Source organism: Ostrinia nubilalis, chromosome 6 (assembly GCF_963855985.1).
Source record: "Ostrinia nubilalis chromosome 6, ilOstNubi1.1, whole genome shotgun sequence".
Lineage (NCBI taxonomy): Eukaryota > Metazoa > Arthropoda > Insecta > Lepidoptera > Crambidae > Ostrinia > Ostrinia nubilalis.
This window is the reverse complement of record NC_087093.1, coordinates 6,300,308-6,323,304: the sequence shown is the minus strand read 5'-3', so window position 1 is coordinate 6,323,304 and position 22,997 is coordinate 6,300,308. Positions and strand designations below refer to the sequence as shown.

Genomic DNA, 22,997 nt, shown 5'->3' with positions numbered 1-22,997 from the left:
ATATCGTGCCCGAGTTGTGATCAAAATATCACAGAATAAGATCAATCTATTGATTAACTTTCTAATTAGGTGATATTTTTCCCAAAATAACGGGTCAAACGACTATTTAAACTACTTTGGTCTCTTCGACTCTAAAATATGTATTTGAAAAATATTGAAGTATTTCTTTTGGTTAATAATAAGAGTTAATGAAAGAATTTCTCACTTTTTTTTAATTATTTAGTAAGAAATATAGTTGATGTTTAATATTATAAATTGTTTTACTTGTATTAAATAAGATTAGCAAAAATAAACCCATATCATAATGGGGGACATATGTCACCCGCGCGAGCACTCTAGGAGTATTTAGGGGCGCGAGCACTCTAGTGTTAAGAAAAAAATGAAAATATGAAGGAAACAGGAGCAGCGACATCTAGAGCGTTTTAGGGTAGTTAAAAAGTATTTGAATTTATTCACCGATGTCGCTGTTTGGAAGCAAGTTTCACTTCGATGACCGTTGTATGGAAGTTTCCACACCCTGATTGAGTCAACTGACGTGACATTTATAATTTGTTGACATTATGACAGTTTGACAAGACTAGGGATTGAAAAAGATTTAATTGAAAAAGTAAAATGACAATTTATTAAAACGATTCACAAGGATATAATCGATTAAAAATATTTATAAAATGTTCTGATACTTGCCTGTAGCGATTATCCAATCCTGGTTTCTACTGAAAAACTACCTCGTGGCAAGATTTTAATAAAATAATAAAATCTTTATCTTCTCTTTCACAATCTATAAAAGTTCATTTGGTCTATTATTATACATGTGCTATGAATGAGGGTTTTCGCGATTGAAAAATCCGCGAGATGGCAATACGTAGACGCGAGGTCCAAATGCTGCATGATTGGTGGATATCTGTCAATGTCATGTCAAAAATAACCAATCATGCAGCATTTGGACCTCACGTCTACGTATTGCCATCTGGCGGATTTTTCAATCGCGAAAACCCTCATTGGCATAGATTATGAGAGACTGGCAACTATACTAGGTTGATATATGTTTCTCACACTTCAACTGGCATTGGATTCAACATCGGATTCTGACACTTTTACAGTTATGATACCATGAATATCAGTTTATGGTCCTAATTATTTTTATTTTATTTACGACCTTCGACCAGTTGAACACTTTAGATAGCTTCTTGTAATAGTGTCAATATCTTTTTAGCTTTTAACGCAAATCTAGTCTTAAAAGCAGTTTAATCGATTTGTTTTATTTTCAAAATCGATATTTTATTGTCTATGATGGCCGCAGGAACATCACTATACATGGACTCCCAGCAATAAAATACGGTAATGCCTCGTACAGATTTTATCGGCAAAAATTATGGAACTTGATAGGTTTTAGACCATGCCACGCACCAAAACGTCTGGAAGTTGTAATAGTATTATAGAATAAACGTTGAAAGACTTATTTATTTAATTTTTCAATGCTTAAGTGTCCATTAGAATGAAAGGGTGCTTAATGTATTAAAAAAAATAGAAAATAATTATGATGGGTTAATGTTTTTGGGCGGTTTTTAGGCGGTTTCTGACAATGTCCTTTCTTTAATAGAAAGTATTTGTATTCGGTAATTGAGTTACGATTCCCATTCACGCATTTGGATGGATTATTTCAAAAATAATCCATCCAGAGTTCTTGGTATGAATAATATTATTCTGACCTTTGAGCATAACAACGGTATTAAGTAGGTACATAAATATTTTTTTAAATATCCTTATGAATGATCGAGTGTGTATTTAAGGCCACCATGCCGATTTTCAAGTGGATGAAAGAAGTTAGAATGGCGTAAAGCCATAAGAAAAATGGCAGTTTTGGGAAGTGCTGAAAACCGTGAAAGAGGCTGAACGACTGAAAGTGAACTGAAATAAGCTTCGTATTTCAGAAATACTTGCGGAATTTCATTGAAAATCCTCTTATACACTGAATATTCTTTAGTATTCAGTAAATTCGACTGCGCTTTGACGTTATTAAAGAGACTCAATCACAGTTTCTTTACGTAGTAATTTAATAAAAATAAAAGTTTATATTTTTTGCTACTTTGTCTAATCTTATTAACGACAACATTCAGTTACGTTGCTATTTAAATATAACATTGTATTTTTTCAGATGTGCTTACCACTCTACATTTTAAACTTATAAGTTTGAGCAGGTAAAACTTACAAGTTTAAAACGTTTAGTTGCTATTTTTTACGTGATAATACTTTGTAGGTAGGACGTCCACCCCCTTAGCAGCAAGGCGCTGAATGCAGGTCGCTAACAACCGGGTGATGTGGAAATCATTGGTGGAGGCCTCACACATGTAAAGCTCACTCGCCTTCGTCTATGCCTTCGTGAATTGCAACAACTATAGTAGGTACATTTTGAATAGAAGACGGCCTACTACACTACAGGGCACAAGGACAGACAAAGAACTTGCCTTTTGAAAGTTGTAAGCGAGCCTCGAATAAATCTCACTGCGTGAAACAATTTTAAAGTCGGGCCTACTTAGACGATCAAAGCGTCTGTTCTGTTTGTTTTCTTCAAAGTTATGGCGGCTTTATCTTACACGAAATGTTCTAATGAAATAACAAAACCCTTTTTGCTCTTGGAATCAATGAAATTTTCAAAGATACTGATTGTACGAGTATGTACACGTTAAGAGATGTGTCAATACGTTTAAAAGATTTAGCAGACAACGTGTCAGCTCAAATGTTCGTAGCTCAAATCAACACAAGTACTCCTTAAATTGTACCCTAACTTTTTCAAGACTTTTCGACTGAAAATCTTAGGACTCGACGGAGGGATGGGTGATGTTTATCGAACTTTAGTATCCCAAGATCCAAAATAATAAGTTTTACTTATAAAGTTTTTAAAAGACTTTTCACTGTCGAGTGAAAGTCGAGTCTGGGAACAATTCTGCCTACAGGCCGTTTTCGCAGTTTTTCTTTATAATTTGTGTTTCATCACATTTTTTAAAAAGGTCGTAACGTAACTGCAAGCACCGAGTATTTTGGATGAAAACAAAATACTTGCTAAAAGTGTAAGAAGAAAGTTAAGTGAGTAGGTACGGTATAATTAGAGAATCTTAATTCTAATGAAATGGTTGAAATGACCGAAAGCCTATTAGAATTCTGCGCTCGTCGACTCTCGAAATGCAATAGCTTACATTTACATTGAAAAAAAATATATATGTATATATTTGTACGATTTAAATATTATAGCCGGTATTATTATTAGAACTGTTTGATTTCTATCTATTTTGGCTTGTGAACGGATAAGCAGAGATGTTCGTAATAACACCTCTAAATTATGAATTTGCTTTGAAGTTTTCGCTTCCTGTCATAACTATGAATTCGTTGATTATTGCGAAGATTTTAATTATGATTAACTAGCTGACCCGGCGAACTTTGTTCCGCCTTAATGGCAAGAAATAAGCAGACTTTTTTTTTTAATTTCGAACTGGATAAAAAGTATCCTGGCTCTAAACTACCTCCCTGACAATTTTCAGCTAAATCGGTTCAGCCGTTCTTGAGTTATAAGTGGAGTAACTAACACGACTTTCTTTTATATATACAGTGTGTCCGGGCATGTAGTGATCAAACTTTAAGGGCGTAATCTATGGACAATTTTATCGATGAAAACTACAAAACGAATGTAAATTTATTAGTCTACGTCTATTAGTTTCGACGTAATTGTTGAAAAAAAATACCCCTTCCCAGCAGTTTCCGTGTTCTACGTAACGTACACTTAGTGGATTGCAAACATTAGTTAGTCCTAAGAAAGTCAAAAACATGTAACGGAATCTCCGACTTACTTACTACTTTAGTAGAGCGATTACAGAAAATAATGGCCTATTAAGTACATGTTTTTTTGTGTTATTATGAAAGTTTAGAAAACTGCGCAGTTTTTAAAATTATTTTGGACCTATGGAAATTCTTTTTTTTTCTCATACATTTCAGTTGAAAATTTTATAATGTTCTGCTAAAAGCATATTTTTTATGTTTCTAGCAAAAATTTTGTATCTTGCATCAAAGATAGGAAGGTGATTATTTTTTTCAAATATCTGCAACTAATAGGGAATCTGTCAAAAAAAAGAAATCTGAGAAAAGTCAACCCAAAAAAAAAGATAAAAAAAAAAATTAAGCCACTAGGTCATGAAATTTGAAAAAATCACAAAATTAACGATAACTTCTAAACTACGAAAAATCGTAGAACATACATGGGGGTGAAATCGATAGGTCTAGTCCTCACCTATCACCTGCCTTCGGCTTGACACCTTACAAGAAACACCCTGTATAGACTAGCTGACCCGGCGAACTTTGTTCCGCCTTAATGGCAATAAATAAGCAGACTTTTTTTTATTTCGAACGGGATAAAAAGTATCCTATGTCCTTCTCCTGGCTCTAAACTACCTCCCTGACAATTTTCAGCTAAATCGGTTCAGCCGTTCTTGAGTTATAAGTGGAGTAACTAACACGACTTTCTTTTATATACAGGGTGTTTCTTGTAAGGTGTCAAGCCGAAGGCAGGTGATAGGTGAGGACTAGACCTATCGATTTCACCCCCATGTATGTTCTACGATTTTTCGTAGTTTAGAAGTTATCGTTAATTTTGTGATTTTTTCAAATTTTATGACCTAGGGGCTTAATTTTTTTTTTATCTTTTTTTGGGTTGACTTTTCTCAGATTTCTTTTTTTTGACAGATTCCCTATTAGTTGCAGATATTTGAAAAAAATAATCACCTTCCTATCTTTGATACAAGATACAAAATTTTTGCTAGAAACATAAAAAATATGCTTTTAGCAGAACATTCTAAAATTTTCAAGTGAAATGTATGAGAAATAAAAAGAATTTCCATAGGTCCAAAATAATTTTAAAAACTGCGCAGTTTTCTAAACTTTCATAATAACACAAAAAAACATGTACTTAATAGGCCATTATTTTCTGTAATCGCTCCACTAAAGTGGTAAGTCCGAGATTCCGTTACATGTTTTTGACTTTTTTAGGACTAAGTAATATTTGCAATCCCTTAAGTTTACGTTATGTAGAACACATTTAAAGACAATAACTGAAAAGATTTTTTTTATCCACAACGTGGAAGCTCTTGCTCTTCATCTGGTATACAAAAGGGAATATGAAAATATTGATGAACTGCGGACAAAGCTGACTGAAGCACAAAACCATATTAGAATGCAAGAAGCTTTTGTAAATTTACGAATAATTGTTTTGCGTCGTTGTCGAATTAAATCATTACACCCTTTTTTGCTCTCTCTCTCTCTCTCTCTCACACACACACACACATACGCACACACACACACACACACACACACACACACACACACACATACACACACACACACACACACACACACACACACACACACACAAACTCTTTCCCTTTCTCTCACACTCTAATAGGTAGGTATATCAAATTTAATCGTAAAGTAACAATCACCACTGTGGTCTAGTGTTAAGACTACCTATTTAGGACAGCCAATTCCTCTGTGGTTTAGGATTCCGGGTAAAGCTCGCTGATCATCCATCAGTTTCCAACTTTCCATCAGGTCAGATGAAGGGCAAGAGCTTCCTCGTTGTGGATAAAAAATGTTCTGTTCAGTTATTGTCTCTAAACGTGTTCTACGTAACGTAAACTTAGTGGATTGCATACATTAGTTAGTCCTAAGAAAGTCAAAAACATGTAACGGAATCTCCGACTTACTACTTTAGTAGAGCGATTACAGAAAATAATGGCCTATTAAGTACATGTTTTTTTGTGTTATTATGAAAGTTCAGAAAACTGCGCAGTTTTTAAAATTATTTTGGACCTATGGAAGTTCTTTTTTTTTTCAAACTTTCAAGTTGAAAATTTTAGAATGTTCTGCTAAAAGCATATTTTCTATTTTTCTAGCAAAAATTTTGTATCTTGCATCAAAGATAGGAAGGTGATTATTTTTTTCAAACATCTGCAATTACTAGGGAATCTGTCAAAAAAAAGAAATCTGAGAAAAGTCAACCCAAAAAAAAGATAAAAAAAAATTAAGCCCCTAGGTCATAAAATTTGAAAAAATCACAAAATTAACGATAACTTCTAAACTACGAAAAATCGTAGAACATACATGGGGGTAAAATCGATAGGTCTAGTCCTCACCTATAACCTGCCTTCGGCTTGACACCTTACAAGAAACACCCTGTATACAGTGTGAGTCACGTTAAAGTGTACATATGAAAATAGATGAAACTAGACCTATTTTTATCGACAAAAAAGAGGTCAAAAAATTTTTGAGATTTTTTTTTAATTTTTTATAGAATTTTTTTTCTTCCAATTACTTATTGTAAAGAAAACATAATAACTTTTAAACTAAGCGGTATATCTTGATAAAAGAAAAACAGTAATAATGCTAAATAACAGGAAATACTAAAAAAATACATAAAATACACAAAAAAGGCCAACAAATAATAAAAAAATTATAGTTTTTGAAAAAAATCCGCTTAAAAATTCGTGTTTTTTTGGTTATTTTATAAATTTCTCCAAAAAATGCCCCTATAACCGGTAGTTTTTATTACTTTGTATTATTCTCTATCGTATTACCTTCGTAAAACGAAAAATTGCATGTCTCTATCCCTAACACAACGTTTGCAATGATCGTTTGAACTAAGCCTCTCCGGGCGCGCCATTCAACGCTTCGTTAACAACAAAAAAAGAAAATGGCTCTAGATATACTTGTCTTTATCAAAATTTGTAATTTTGATAAAGACAAGTTAGATTTCAAATAAAAACAAATAATTTCGAAGTAAAATAAGCATTTAAGTTAAAATTAAAATTGTCTCTACCTGTAGCGGAGAATAATGTTGTGGCAGGCCTTTGTTCAAACGATCATAGCAAATGTTGTGATAGGGATAGAGACATGCGATTTTTGGTTTTACAAAGATAATACGATAGAAAATAATACAAAGTAATAAAAACCACCGGTTATAGGGGCATTTTTTGGAGAAATTTATAAAATAACCAAAAAAACACGAATTTTTAAGCAGATTTTTTTCAAAAAGTATCATTTTTTATTATTTGTTGGCATTTTTTGTGTAGTTTATGTATTTTTTTAGTATTGCCTGTTATTTAGCATTACTACTGTTTTTATTTTATAAGGATATACCGCTTAGTTTAAAAGTTATTACGTTTTCTTTACAATAAGTAATTTGAAGAAAAAAAATTCTATAAAAAATTAAAAAAAAATCTCAAAAATTTTTTTGACCTCTTTTTTGTCGATAAAAATAGGTCTAGTTTCAACTATTTTCATATGTACACTTTAACGTGACTCACACTGTATAGAAGATAGAAGATAAGATATAAGATAAGATAAGATAAGATATAAGATATAAGATGACATTATGACGTAAATCTACTCGTACCATTGGAATGTAGATTTTAAGGATTACTAATGTTTGGCCAAAAAACGTTTCCCATATTATCACATCGCAAACAACGTTTCGCAAATTTTCATTTGGCAAACTTTCATTTGGCAAAACAACTTATTGCAAATTTTTCATACTCAAATGTCGTTTTTGGCATTTTATTGTTTACCAAATTATTGTTCGGCAAAGTATGTTTTGCCAAATGTTTCATTTGGCAAAAATATTCTACGATCAACAATTTACAAAATAATTTGATTGGTGCATAGAATGGAACACAAATAAGCTTGTGGTTATTATTTTGTTTCGTGGGTAGTTAATATAAAAAAAATCTATATTAATTTTCATTTCATTCTTTTTATCGAAATTTCCAAATGATTCATCAACAATAAAGGTGATTCTAGCGCTCGGCGGCGGCTGCCGCGGCACGCTTCGCTCGCCTTCGCGCGTTAATGGTCACTGTTCTAACCTAACCTAACCTACTATTTTCTGCAATACCTACTTTCTGCAACCATACTGTTTTCTGCAATGTCTTTGTTTCACATAAAATTCTTGTGAAAACCATGATCATGTGCCTATGCTTTGAATTGTGCGTAACGGTGGGTAAGTAATTGTGAAGTAGGTATCAATTTGACCAAACAAATTATTTGGAATATAATATTTGTCAAAATAAAACCTTTGCTATATAAACATTTGCCAAGTAAAAATTGGCCAAATGATAATTTGACCAAATGAATTACCTAGTTGCGAAAAGTACAGTTGCTAAAAGTTCATTTGGGAAATGAAACTTTGGCGATAAGTTGTTTGCGAAGTGAAATTTGGCGAAAAGTAATTTGGCCAAACGGAAGGATACCAGATTTTAATTAATTCGTGCTTATGTTTGCGTGTGTGTGTGTGTGTATGTCAAAAATCTAAAAACTATTAGTCTAATTTATAAAAATTTGTCATTCATAAATACTATGAAAAATAGTATACTTACCTACTTAGGTACCTGTATGCTTTTTACTTACTTGGCATTCTCGCCAAAAGCAATTTTTTGTTATGGGTGAATTATTTTTTGTTTTATACTTTAACTCCAACCCCCTTTATTTTTTAGTTTTCTACATAAGTATTTACCACAAACCCCTTTACAATAAAAGGTTACACACGCGTTGAATATTAAACTGACATTTCCATACTAAATGCCACTTATTGTTCAACAGCCTGTAGGTTTTATTAATAACTAAGTGTGGGGGTTTGTTTCAAGCATAAGGCAAGTTCAATATCCTCAATCCTGTAGGACGTTCACTGCTCTACACAGGCCTTGTTAGCTCTAATTCACTAGGAGTTGGGTTCCCAAAGTGTGCGCCGTAGAAAGTAAAGAGTAAGAGGGGCGCCGTGAGTAGGGTTGCCAGGTCCAAAAACACAGAAGCCGGACTCGGTGCTTAATTTGGCCGGACATTTAACAGGACACGCCTTTTTTGCCATGTCACGGGGGGGGGGGGGGGGGGGGGGTCTATCATCTTTGTATCGGTAGCCCAACATCCTGATACGCGTATGTGTGCTTTCGACGCGCGATAAAAAGCCTAACAAAAGCCGGACAGGCCGGACAAGAGAATTTTTGGCACCTGGCAACCCAAGCCGTGAGTCAATCCGTTACACGCGTTGGCGGTTGAAAACCGATGATACTACCCCTCCCACGTCTTTACCTGCCCGTCTTTCGACTGTATCTTTTTCAAAGGGTATCGCGCCTTGACAAAATACTGAATTTGTAAGTGCGCCGCGTGAAAAAGATTGGGAACCCCTGCATTAGGGCACAATATTGTTCTACGACACGTGTCTCTAGAAGTGTGTCGTTAGAATCAGGAGATGTCGCATGTCTGACGTCATCGTGTACAAAAAGGTCACGAAACAAGGGCCTTTATACAAAGTATTAGGAGATTTCTTTCTGTGATCGTTTAGTTTTCGACGCACTTTTGTACAATCGACACTTCGACAGCACTTCAAACAATAAAGTGTAGCGCTTTTTAAAGATTGCTATTGAATATTACACGAGTATTTATAAAGTATCTTCGTTCGTGTCGTGACTACTGTAAGCGCTGACTTTTTCAACTTACAGGAAAAAAGGTTCTTGCCCTCAAATATTTATAAGCACCCCGAGTAGTTCCATGAAATTGAATCTATCAAGACTGTTACTTTAAACACAGACAAATATACCTACACTACCAGTGTCGCGGGACATTTCCCGAGTTCGTCTGACATACCGTACAATAACCTTTGTGGGATATTAATAGGTACCCCAGACAGCTTCCGCTCTAATTACTTAATACAAGGATTTAGATCTTTATCTACTGTTTTGCATACTTACTTATACAAAGTTTTTTTTTTTTGGTTTTGGTTTAGAAGATATAAGGCCTCAGCCTCGAGTTTAGCGGGCAGCGGGGCGGGAGCGGCGGCGGCGCGGGAGCGGGGCGGGCAACGCAGACCCGTTCTCGAAACAAGCGGGCTTTAGCGGCGAAGTGTTGTGTTCGGGGTTGTGTTGTCGAGATATTTGTTTTTATTCGCTCGTTGCCCGCTCCCGCGCCGCTGTTCGAGAACCGGTCTATTTGATTTTACGCATAAGATCCTGCCGCTCCCGCGCCGCCGCCGCTCCCGCGCCGCCGCCGCTCCCGCCCCGCTGCCCGCTAAACTCGAGGCTGCGGCCTTAGGGTTGTTTTTATGCTTTTCGCTGACCGGCTTATGGCTCCATCTTTTTATTGACTCTGTCAAGCCGTCATTAGGGGCTTTCACGCTTTTTTGCTTTCCTTTTGATTGCCGTTTATTTAATTCTAGGTATTTGAATAAAATTGCTTTTTTAAAATATGGTAAAACGCTTGGTGTCATCATTTTTGGAAAATGCCTATTCAAAATGAATTTAGTCGATGGTATTTATCTAATGAATGAATATTGCTTTCACGTAAGATTTGGCCTGTTTGGGATTATATTTACATATTTTAAGTGAGGGCAATAGAGAGACAATGTACGCATTTGGTTGGAGTAGGTCAAAGTCCGTCCAAAATTAGACAACGTGATATATAAAGCGAATTAATAGTAATCTGAGAAATCTTCCAATCAATAATTGGACAGAGGGTTATAAGACTAGCTTTTGTAGCGTAATAATAAAAATTTCCTATCCCTATAATTTGGACTATAGCTGCTATGTCAGTCAGTGTTTCCTTTCGATAGAAGAAAATGGAAAGATAAATCTTATTTTAGTTACATTTGGAGGCCAGGTTGCCAGAAATTGCAGGTAAACCTTATTATTTTTAAGAATTGGTGGAATATGTTTGACGTACCTAGGTAACATAAAATATACCATTAAGATAACTGCGCCAACTAATGCGTAGTTCAACAAAAAATAACCATTATGGAGGAAAATTAGGCGACAATATTTTAGTAACGTCTACTAACTTTTGACCTCAGAATAATTTGTATCACGTTTAACCACATAAATTGACTTTTAAATAACCGTGGGGTTATACGATTAGGTAATTAATAGGATTTTATGCAGGCCATTATTATTTATGACAGTTTGTGTGGCATTAATTAAGTTTAATTTTATCCGATTTTTTTTTGAAGGGACGCGCGCTGGTATCTTGAGGAGCTTTTCCAGCTTCACCGGGCAGAGTGGCGAGTACAGAAGGTACTCTAGCCGTTTGGCGATCGTCGGTGCGCGTGCCGACAGGCTCGTCCGCGTCGGTCGCAGACCGTTAATCCGAAATGTAAAACCGTAAAACTTATAATTATGCTCGCATGGAAATCTTACCAATGATACTGTGTTTTCAAGGCAATCACTGCACATTAACCCTTCTCTCTATATCATCAATGCCACATAGGGAATGTATTAGATTATTTGGTTAGCAAAAAAGGAGCTTAAACCTAATCTCTAAATAATCTCTAATTAGTCCAGCGAATCTCTGCCAACTTAGAACAAAGGATAAACAGGCATTTCACAGAGCAAACAAATAATTCAGGCCACGAGGTTATGAGAGTGTGCCCGTACGCTACACAAGTTCTGCGGGCTCCCGTTTAATTATGGATCACGTTGTGCTTAACTCAGAACACTGTCATAATCAGTGTATCTTAGAACGTTTATAAATAGTTAAGTTAGTTATGAATGACTATGAGACGATACTCAAGAATCGACAACAAAAAACAGTAAAAAGTCTTGTGTAATACTAGTATTAGTGATTCTTCTTCTTCTTCCTCGGTCCCTCACTGATGAGGATCGCGACCACATATAGTGTTCCTCACTGTGTTAGTGATAGATTGTCAAAATTTCAACAGTGTAACATTATTGTTTTATTTACCCGATCCGAATTTTTAATTTCCTCCACATGTAACTTACCTACTGTTTGTTTTACACCCGTATTCACAAACATTACTATGAGGTCTCACAGTGTGCGTGGACGCACAGGGTCTCAAAAACCTATTCATAGACAATACTTGAGTAGCTCGCAGAATTGCTAAAATCAAGTGGCAGTGGGCGGGGCACATAGCTCGTAGAGACGCGACCACGGGCTGGAAGACGTAGCGTCGGCAGGCCTCCTACTAGGTGGACCGACGATCTGGTAAAGGTCGCGGGAAGAGTCTGGATGCGAGCAGCGCAGGACCGTTCATTATGGAAAACCTTGGGGGAGGCCTTTGTCCAGCAGTGGACGTCATTTGGCTGAAACGAACGAACGAACTTGAGTGGCGGAGTGACACACAAACCAATCAGAGAGCTCTATTCAACGCTGTGCGTTCGACTTCGCCGTTTGTGAATAAGGGTGTTAGTACTGCACGATGGTGATAAACGATTCTTGTGTAGTTGTAATGTAATAATAGATAACTAACTCTTACCTAAGTTTGATGTGCTGCCTATTATAATATCAACGATCTTGTTAAATAATTACGTATGAAAATTCCGAGAATGTAAAAAAAAATCTCACAATCGTTTGTATGCAATATATAAAATATATAATAAATAAATACATACATAAAATAGATGATTGAGTTAAACTGAAATTACAATTCATGAAGATGAAATCATTTGGAGGAAGTGATTATGGACAGATTTTTTTTAAAAGAAAACTTACTAGACGCTTGCCTTGTACCTTGTACTTGTATATTCCTTCCTTCCTTATATTCCTTCCTATACAGGTGTATTCCTGTAGATATGCAGATATTGAATGTAGTAAATTCTAAATCTGATTTAAAGTAATGTGAAGTTTTTTATATCACACAAAGTGAATATTTGAAAATATGAGTATGAATAATTAAACTGTTTATGTAGGTATGCAAGGCTAAACTGTCAAAGTAGGTACCTTCAAATCTATCCATCCCATGAAAATGTTCGTATTTTAACAACGTCAAATTACTTCTTCTGCTTTTCAGACTCTTAACTCTATAATTTACTTGTACATTTATTTTTGTATTTATTTTATTTCTCTATGTATAATGAATGAATGACATATTACTCGTAGTAACTAAATAGTAGTGATTAATAGTGTCTCTTAAAATAATTATTTCGTACACATATTCGTTATCCTGTAAATAATACATTAGCGAGTCGGAATTTTTGACAGGTAAGTAAATATTATTTGCATTTCCAGAGGAAAATAAATTTATTATAATAGTGTAGTATGTATTAATAACACTGAATATGTAATATATTTGGCTTTCTGTAAACATCTCGAATATCACTAGTGTTGGGGACGACTCGCCGAGAAGGAGGAAATCGGCGAAATAGTGGCGCGAACGAATGCGTACACCATTGCGCGTATAAATGTGTATGTTTTGTATGTTAATTATTGAATATTTAAGGTTTTAACATGTATTTGATGGTCTCTGTAATAATATTAAATAGCTTGATATATAATTTATGGAAATAATAACTGTTTATGTAAGTTACGTAAGTAAAGATGGTAAATGATGAATAATTCTTTATAGAAGATGTAATTTACTAAGGACTAAGTTAAATTGTAATATATAAGAAAAGACGAAGCCTATGTATTACTTTTTACATGTAAATAATAAAGAGGACACATATTAATTAAGGAAAACAGATAATTAAGAATAAGAAGATAGGGAATCGGTTAGGAGTGAGCGAGATAGGCATGTGAGCGCTCACGGACGCGTCTGTCTGAGAGGGAGGGTTTCAAAGAGAGATAGCCTACATTCGGGCATGGCGATTGGTGTAGATTATGGGCGATTGCCGCGACTAAACCCTCGCTCTCAGACAAGACATAAGAAGCGCGCCTCGAGCCCAAAAAGTTAGTTCGTCAGGTCAGTTCGTGAATCCAGTCAGTCCAGTGCAGAGAAATCGGAATAAGTGCGAGTCGAGCTAAGCTCCTCCTAAACGCGACGCGGTTGCCCTATTCGAACGGGCAAAGTGTAGTGTAGTTCTAGACTTCTAGAAGGACAGGACCTACATAGTGTTAAGTGAAGATTTGTGAATTTGTGAAGTGATTAAAGAAGCTATACAGTCCATTGCGTTTTTATTTATCAAGAACTATCGATGAACGGTTGGCGGTTCGAGCTCCGCCGATCAGACCCAGTGCACGCACCGACACACCGAGCGGCTACTTCAGATCCCAACAGTGGGCGGTCGTGCACAACTAGTCTTCCTAAATATTAATATTTTACTGAACAAATAAATGAAACTGAATAAACTTATTTCTCATGCTGAAATTTATTTACAATTCAATGTCGGATAAACATCCGTCTGTGGATATTAAGGCACAATACAGTTACAGTTTGTTCGGAAAATTGGAATCAACATCGAGGCTAATATTTAGCTTGATCTTATTGGTTTTGTCATTTCATTATCTTGTTGTCGTTGGCCATGAAATATTTTTTCTTCATGACGGTTTGGGTCCGATTAATTATTATGTTTGTTGTCTTTGCATTTACGTAACAATTGGCGCCATCGCGCCACTTGAAACTGAGAAAAAAACTTCATCAGGTAACAGATTTCAAAACGTTCAAAACTTAAGAGAGTTTAATTTCTTATTAGTCGTAAAGTTTTTATCGGTTTTGTAATAGGTTTTGTATCACTTTTCACAAGCACTTTACCCTTTTTCAGTGTAAATGTTATAGTCAAACCTCGAAGTTCCGGCACTCCTAGGTTTGACTAGTCAATCCTCAGGTCTGACTAGAAGTCTTAGCAAAGCCCAAACATTTCGGCCTTTGACTAAATAATGTTAGTCAAACCTAGGAGTAACTAATTTGGTCAGGCAAAGGTCGAAACTAAATTTAATGAAATCGGGGTTTGACTAGTCAAACCTCAATTAAGACTTTAAACTAAACTATACTTCATTCTGATCTCGAACTTATTGCATAGGCGTTACGGTCGGTTATCACGCGCACGCGCAGCTATCTCTTTAGGTGAAGGTACGGGTAACTAAACTTATTTACTGAGGTTGTTTGACAGTGTTTCTAGATCGATCTTGAAATTACTAATTTTTAGGGTTCTGTTACCTTAAATTAAAGGATAAAGAGTTAAAACGGGACCCTATTACTATGACTTCGCTAAAGGTTGTCTGTCACCAGCCTCGTATCTCATGAATCATTCTCAAAATATTTAGTTTTTTATTCACTTTAAAAATAAATAATTCAATAAAATACTTAAATACTTAAGGGGGGTTCCCATACAGCAAACGGGACTTGTTGCAGTTTTCTACTCGATATTAAAACGTAAACAGGTGAACCCTTGAAATGTTCACATAATATTTATTTAGCCACGATAGCCGAACGGTGAAGGGGTCGGAGAGGCCGACTCGAGATCCGAGGAACGCGGGTTCGAATCCCACCGCCGCTCGACTATTTGTGGTGAGCCCACTCGTAACACAAGCTTATTTAGCTTACCACGAGGGGCTAACGGGACTATTAGTAATTTGTGCAATACAAATTGCTAATAATCTTTTAAAAAAAAAAAAAAAAAGTGCATATCTATTTTAAAAATAAATCATAAAATTAAAATAAAATAAATATTTATGAATGTAAAAAAACAACTCCCAATTCCCATACAACATCAGAGTCTCACGGAACCCTTCGTGAGCGAATCCGACTCGCACTTGGCCGGTTTTCTATTTGCCGTCTACTTTTGTCCGAGTCTGCTAGTCGTTTCTAGGATTGACTAGGCAAAGCCCGAAACAGATTATTTTAGTTTCGACGTTTGACTGAACCGTTTAGGCACTTCTAGGTTAGACTTAGTCAAAGGCCGAAATAAGAATTCACTTCGGGGTTTGCCTGAAGGCCTTGGTCAAACCTAGGATAGACCAGTCTTACCGCGAAGAGACTGCATATCGACCTTTGACTATGACATAAATAATAAAGTAAATCTATTTTATAAAAGCGAAAGGTCACTGACTGACACACTCATCACGAAATCTCAGAAACTACATGTGCTAGAAGTCTCAAATTTTGCATGGGGTTTCCTTTAACAACGTAAGTAGGTACTTAGATGCTCACTAAGACAGGATTGTGCAAAATTCAACCCATATGGGAGTAAAACTGGATCCACACGCCGCTAGTTAACTATAAGTACATGATAACGAGTTTTCCTCATGGCGTGTGGCGGCTCTTCTTTCAAACGTTTATCGAATCGCCGAAAAACAAAAGATGCACGTTGAAATGCGGAAAATGGCCAGTAACTTTATTCAGTACCTAGAATTATTTAGTTATTTGTCCAACGCAGAAAAATCAACACTTGCTGGTACTTACGTACATTTTAAGTCCTTTGGGAAATGAGTACTGTGTGTTACCGACCAATTAAAAGTCTACATTAATTGCAGCTGCAAAGCAAATAACTGGTTTCAGGTTTTAATGAAGCTCGTGAAGTATAATGCAATAAGTAGTAGCTGTAATTTCAATATTAATTACGAAATGACACTGCATTCATAATTGTAGTTGATTTGGTAGTTTAAATTTGTATTAAATGGTAAACGCTTTAGGCACCTAATTTGTATTGTAATTGGAATGGCTTTCGTTAAAGATTTACCAGAATTTGTGGTGGGAGGCAATATTTTACCATTAAGGGATACGGGACTATTCCCACCTCTCGTTCCCACCACTGCAACTCCTGTGTAGCCAGGATCTACAGCTTGACCGCCACAAAAACCCAACCAATGAAGGTCAAGTTTGTCCCGGGGGAAAGTTAAACTGTCATTGGACCCGCAACGAAATTAATCAGAAGAACATAGGAGGAGTTCGAAATTAAGGTTCGACTTCCCTCCATTGCAAAGCGGATGACAGGTGACAAACAAAGGTTTAAAACCTTTAAGAAAAAGATTATGCACCACGGACAATAAATTAAATTAAGGGGGCCTATCTTATGAGCAATTAGCAACTACCTGCCAATAATATTTTTCACAAAATCGCTTAAAAGCACGGAAATTTTTCCTTGTCGCGACAAGATCGGTGTAATAAATTGCGGAAACAGATGTATGTTGTATTGAATTAAGCATTATATCACGTTCATGTTTCCAAAGATCACACTCCCACAAGATATGATGGGCAGACTGCTCATGACTGACATCATCAGTGGAACACTCGCAAAAAGGAGACGGAACTAGTTTGAATTCGTGAAGTTTATGTTTAAAGTTGCCATGTCCCGTGAGGAACTGCGACGAGCAATGGTCGATTTCTAACCATCGCCTAGTTAGACGTTCGCGTACATTCGGGAAGAATTTATATAAGCGACGTCCTTTGACTGACGTATCCCATCTTTTTTGCCATTCATTAAGTAGGTAAATCTTCTTCAACGACTTCTCGGGAATCAAATAATCGACTTAGAACGATCGCGGCTATTTAAGAAATCGGAGGTTATATTTTCCCTTGATGCGAAGTACATAGCCGCACGCTTTTGTACCTCTAAGTCGACCGGCAGTACACCAGCCAGGACTGGCAGGTGGCAGAGCCTCCGTGCTCACAGTTCTGTAAGCTTTGCAAAGAAAAATCAATGCAAGGCGTTGACTTTGGAGTAGTTTCCGTCGAGCGGCTCCTATAGTAGCTCTGTCAGCCCAAACTGGTGCACCATAGCAAATGGAGCTTAAATAAGTGGCCGAATATATTACTCGGAGGATTTTAAACGTTAGACCCCACGTCGAGGTTGAAATGTGACTTAAGGCATAAAAGTTCTTTTTAGCTTTTTCACCGATCTGTTTAATGTGCTCGACAAAACTAAAGTTTTTCTCTAAAATTAGTCCGAGATAGCAAACAGATTCCCGTTTTTTAACAGTTATTTCATTGAATTTAATGCGAGGCAAAACTTTAAGATTACCTTTTAATAGAAGCTGATAAGGGACCATTAAGGGATAGCGCGGTATGATAACAGAACTGTATAATTTACCAATTTATTTTATCTTACACTGAACTTCATTTCTTTTAAGCGTGAAAATATTATGCTTATTATTTTTATGAGTAAAATTGAGAATTTTGAGTCAATAACATTATTACTATTTTTTCCAGAAACTACACATAATATGTAATTTAAATATTCGAATATGCTAGAATATTTAACTACTCTGAAACTGAAAGATATACTGCAGCGAGGTGAGGTAGGTAAGTTATTATTAATTACAATAGTTCGAGTACAACGTCGAGCGTGTAACAATATTATTACATAATTAAAGTTGTTACATATACCGCTGTTATGGTAGAACCACCGCTATCAGACATGTGATCAAATTGTGTTTGAAATATAAACTTACTTTGGAAATAAGGCTTGTCATTGTCAGTAATTGTGTGTTACATTATGTCGTCTTCCGGCTTCGCCATAGAAATAGACATGATAGGGATTCTTCGTCAATTTTGTATCCACTGAATCGGTATCCAAAAATCGTGGTAGGTACAAACATAAATTTCTCAGAAATCGCTCCTTTATTAATCGATATTTTCCCCTAAATTATTTATTTATTAATTTTTTAATGCCATATAGTTGGTACATAAGACAAACTTAATGTCATGGGCATTCTTTGCCAGTTAACCTTTGGGATAAACAAGAAAAATTCGTTCGTTCCTAATGATTATTATTAGTAGGTATGTACCTACCTACCTGTTAATGTTAACATACTTACCAAGTATGCAAAGTAAATGAAAAGCTCCAGAAAGTTTGCTGAATTTGGTCAAAAGATTTGATGATGATTCGAGCCGCAATAAGTTTGTAAAATATAACCTACAAACATAATTTATAGTTATTGCATCCCCCAACCCTTTGTCAAGGTATTGTCAATTCTATCTTCGGAAAAGTTCCCGTTCAGGGCACCACAGAACAAAACATTCGACCGTCGGAAAGTACTCGAAAGTCAAAGTTTAATCCGGAGAACTTTTCACTTTCACCTATATTGCCGTTCGTTTGAAATCTAAGTTACACAAACCTTTCCCCTCTCAGCCAATAAGCTCTAATCCTGTTACTTTGATCAACTGTCAAAAGTTAACACATTAATTGGATTTACTTCACTATACCATTACACACTAAACGCTTACCTAGTTATGAAGTTGTATGGACAGGAATTATTTTTTTGTATTTTGTCTTTTGAATGATAAATGAGCTTATTAAAATTGACTTTTGAAATGCACTTTCACAAAATACTGTGAATTTTTTTAATAATTCCAATTACAAGTATGTAGTTACTTCCTGATTACCAGAAAGCTAGTAAAATAAGAAGACATATAGCGTTATTCCTACCTACTGTGAGGTCTCACAGTGTCCGTGGACGCACAGGGTGACACAAGAACCAATCACAGAGCTCGAAGTGCGTTCGATTTGCTGTTTCACTTAAGGCCGGGTAGCAGAGAAAATGGCGAAAATGAGGTTTTCATTTTTCATTTTTTAGGTACTAAACAGTAAAATTAAAGGCTAAGATTTTTTTTGGGCATAGTTGAGGATATTTTCTAGGGCTATTAACGGATGGAAACACGATTTGATGAAGTTGACTCGATAGAATAAATTCCCAAAGTTACCTCTATTCGTTTTCTATTTATGGTTTTATTTTTAAAATAAGCGATTTGAGATTCTGAATCTTTTACTAAACTAAAGTTCAGAAATAACTTGAGGGCTTTTAACGGATGAAATTTTTATATTGCGTCCTATTAAGTTACTATGTTAAAAAATGTGGAAAAAATCGCCCATGACGGCTTGGACAATCTCAATCAGTCGCGCGGTGGCGCTTACGGAGGACGGACGCGTGTCAGTTTTTTGGCCGTGACAGTTCGCGATTTGTCAATATTTTTGACAATGATGACTTTGATGAGTCACAGTATAATAATATCAGTGTTACTGGATAAAGCTAAAATTTTTGATAATTAAGAATTATGAATTTTGTCTACCTATTGAAATTTAAATCGTTGGCATCCTTTTAAACTAAGACTCTACTCATGATACATAGTACATTCCTCAAATATGAGACAAAACCACAGATATGGATTAGAGTAGATACAGCAAGTTGATCGTCAAAGCGTGCCATTCCGATATGTCCAAATGGACATACATGGTCGAGTGATGTTCATGTAATCCGATTACAACAATCGGTTACGATGATTTTACGAGGACAGTAGTACGAACACGGTAGAAAGAAGAAATTATTTAGAGATTGAGAATTGTAATTAACAGCACAAGTAACAAATAATTAATTAGAATAAAGTAGCAGTAGAAGAAGTATAAAGTAGCATTGTTTTTAATACATATCCTGCGATGTACTCTTAAGAGTTAAAACCATGATCCCTGTATGTGGTGCAGCACTCATACCGATGCCAAGGAACCGTACTTACTTATAACAATAAGACACACACTGATCCATGTATTCATGCACTTGACAAATTTTTATCTTGAAACGCTGGTAGGGTAAAAAAAATAACGAGATTTGACGATTTGTAAGAATTAATTTATTTAAAAAGGTAAATAAAGATGTTTTTGGTTTTGTATTTAACAAATTATCAGTTTTATCGGAATTAATTAATTTTCGAATCGAGTCACACGATATCTTTCGATGACTTTGCGAATGCAGTACGATGATACGATTATTTTTACGTTGCGGCAATCACTAAAATTCGCTAAAATGACACTAATGACGTTTAAAAAGTGGCACGCTCGGCTTCATACAACTTTTTTCACATGCTGCATCTATCCATATCTGTGGACAAAACCAATGAGTTAAAATTACATTTTAATAGTACCTATGTTATAGTCAAACCTCGAAGTTCCGGCACTCCTAGGTTTGACTAGTCAATCCTCAGGTCTGACTAGAAGTCTTAGTCAAAGCCCAAACATTTCGGCCTTTGACTAAAGAATGTTAGTCAAACCTAGGAGTAACTAATTTGGTCAGGCAAACGTCGAAACTCAATTTGATGAAATCGGGGTTTGACTAGTCAAACCTCAATTAAGACTTTAAAGTAAACTATACTTCATTCTGTTCTGATATCTAACTTATTGTTTACACGCGCAGCTATCTCTTTAGGTGAAGGTACGAGTAACTAAACTTAAACGAGACCTTTTATTACTATGATTTCGCTGAATTTTGACTGTCACCAGGCTCGTACTTATCTCATGAATCATTCTCAAAATATTTAATTATTTATTCACTTTAAAAATAAATAATTCAATAATAAATTAAATGTTTCATGGGGGGCTTCTTTACAGCAAACGTGACTTTTTGAAGTTTTCTGCCCGATATTAAGACGTAAACAGGTGAACCCTTGAATATTCACATAATATTTAGTTGCATATTATCTACTTTAAAAATAAAAGAGTCGCACGGAACCCTTCGTGAGCGAATCCGACTCGCACTTGGCCGGTTTTCTATTAGCCGTCAACTTTTGACTGAGTCTGACAGTCGTTTCTAGGATTGACTAGGCAAAGCCCGATACAGGTTATTTAGGTTTCGACGTTTGACTGAACAGTTTAGGCACTTCTAGGTTTGACTTAGTCAAAGGCCGAAATAAGAATTCACTTCGGGGTTTGCCTGAAGGCCTTGGTCAAACCTAGGATAAACCAGTCATTCCGCGAAGAGACTGCATATCGTCCTTTGACTATGACACCTACATACAATCGTCTTACACTCTTTAGAAGAGCACACTGACACAAATAAATAATAAAAAATTAGGTCTGTGGGTCAAATATAGAGGCAGCTGCACGTCACTGAAAGACGATTCTGTTTACTCGGCATCTGGGCTGGAGAACATGAATCCTTGCTTACAGATGCAGATGTAAAATAAAGTTATATCTGGACAAATTTTACATGAAATATTTAACAGAAATCAGTTAAAAGACACATACATGGAATTAATACCAATAAGGTTGCGGAGGGAAAGCTACCTATTAGAAACTAGCGGCCGCCCGCGACTTCGTTCGCGTGGACCTCGTTTTACCCCCGTTAGATATGATGTTTTACCTCGTTTTACCCATGTTGATACATGGCGTTTCAAGGCTTTCCCCGAATGAATATTTACGAACGTCATACCGTAGTTTGTCCAGTGCTGTAGATTTGAACCAATGACGATAGATGGCGCTTTTTAGACACGACTTATTTATTTATTGAAATTTATGTGCCACATATCGTCATAATGTTAATCTGGGTTATAAACAATAATACTGTAAAGTTTCAACAAAATCCGTTCAGTAGTTTTTGCGTGAAAGAGTAACAAACATCCAGACATCATTACATCCAGACATCCAAACTTTTGCCTTTATAATATTAGTAGGATATTTCACAATCCAAACTGATATTTATTATTTAGCATTTACTTACAGTAAATATTAGTTTGGATTGTAAAATATTTAAAATAAAAAAAGAATAAAACAAAATAGGGTTTCAAATTACCTATCCCTTTCAGGACGACCTAACACGATCGTGCACGTTATTTCAAAAAATTCCCGCGCCTTTTCTAACCAACTTTTCGGGCCCAAGACGCTAACCAACGATCGTGCAACAGTCTGTTTATGAATTAAACGCATAGGTGCGAGAGAGAAGGCAGTCTGTGTTCTTTGACACCGAGCTAAAGATGTCGACCTCTTTTGTTGAGCGGAGTGGTCAGCGTTAGTACTAATTATTTCGTGATTAATTCAACTATTTTACTAGAATTTTGCTTTTAATGTTTTGTTTAGTTAGTAATGTAATTCGGTAAATAATATTTTTGGCATGATTTATTTTGCAGTGGGAAATATTACCTCTCAAAATTTTGTTTGCACGATAGTGACGATCCGACTCAAACCCAACATTCGGTGACATACTTTGTATGGCAGTGAACTATTCTATTTTAATGCTTTCAATTAAATTTCGGCTTTTAGGAACAGAATTAACGGGTGAATTGTTGCTTCAGCTTATTGGGTATGTCAATTATTCCGAAATTGAAGAGATGGAAAATTATGAAGGCAATGTAGAAGTCTTGATTTGCCATTGATGCCTACTGATGAGCCTCAATCACCTCCAAGACCAGGTCCATTGTCAGTTACTGTGCCAATAGCTCTCTAAAAGTCATCAGAAAGCCATGCGACTGGCCATAGGGTCTTGATACAGATGCCATTGAACCAGAGGGATTATTACTATCCAGAACTATTGTCAGC

The 22,997-nt window shown here is 35.8% G+C and overlaps 1 long non-coding RNA gene across 1 annotated transcript; it reads right to left on the bottom strand.

Moving 5' to 3' along the window:
• Positions 1-20,297: 20,297 nt before the first annotated feature.
• Positions 20,298-22,395, bottom strand: LOC135072912 (uncharacterized). The gene is made up of 2 exons (XR_010257513.1): positions 21,473-22,395; positions 20,298-20,611 (listed from the first exon to the last, which is right to left on the bottom strand). It is a non-coding gene; the product is annotated as an uncharacterized LOC135072912 (long non-coding RNA).
• Positions 22,396-22,997: the final 602 nt, after the last annotated feature.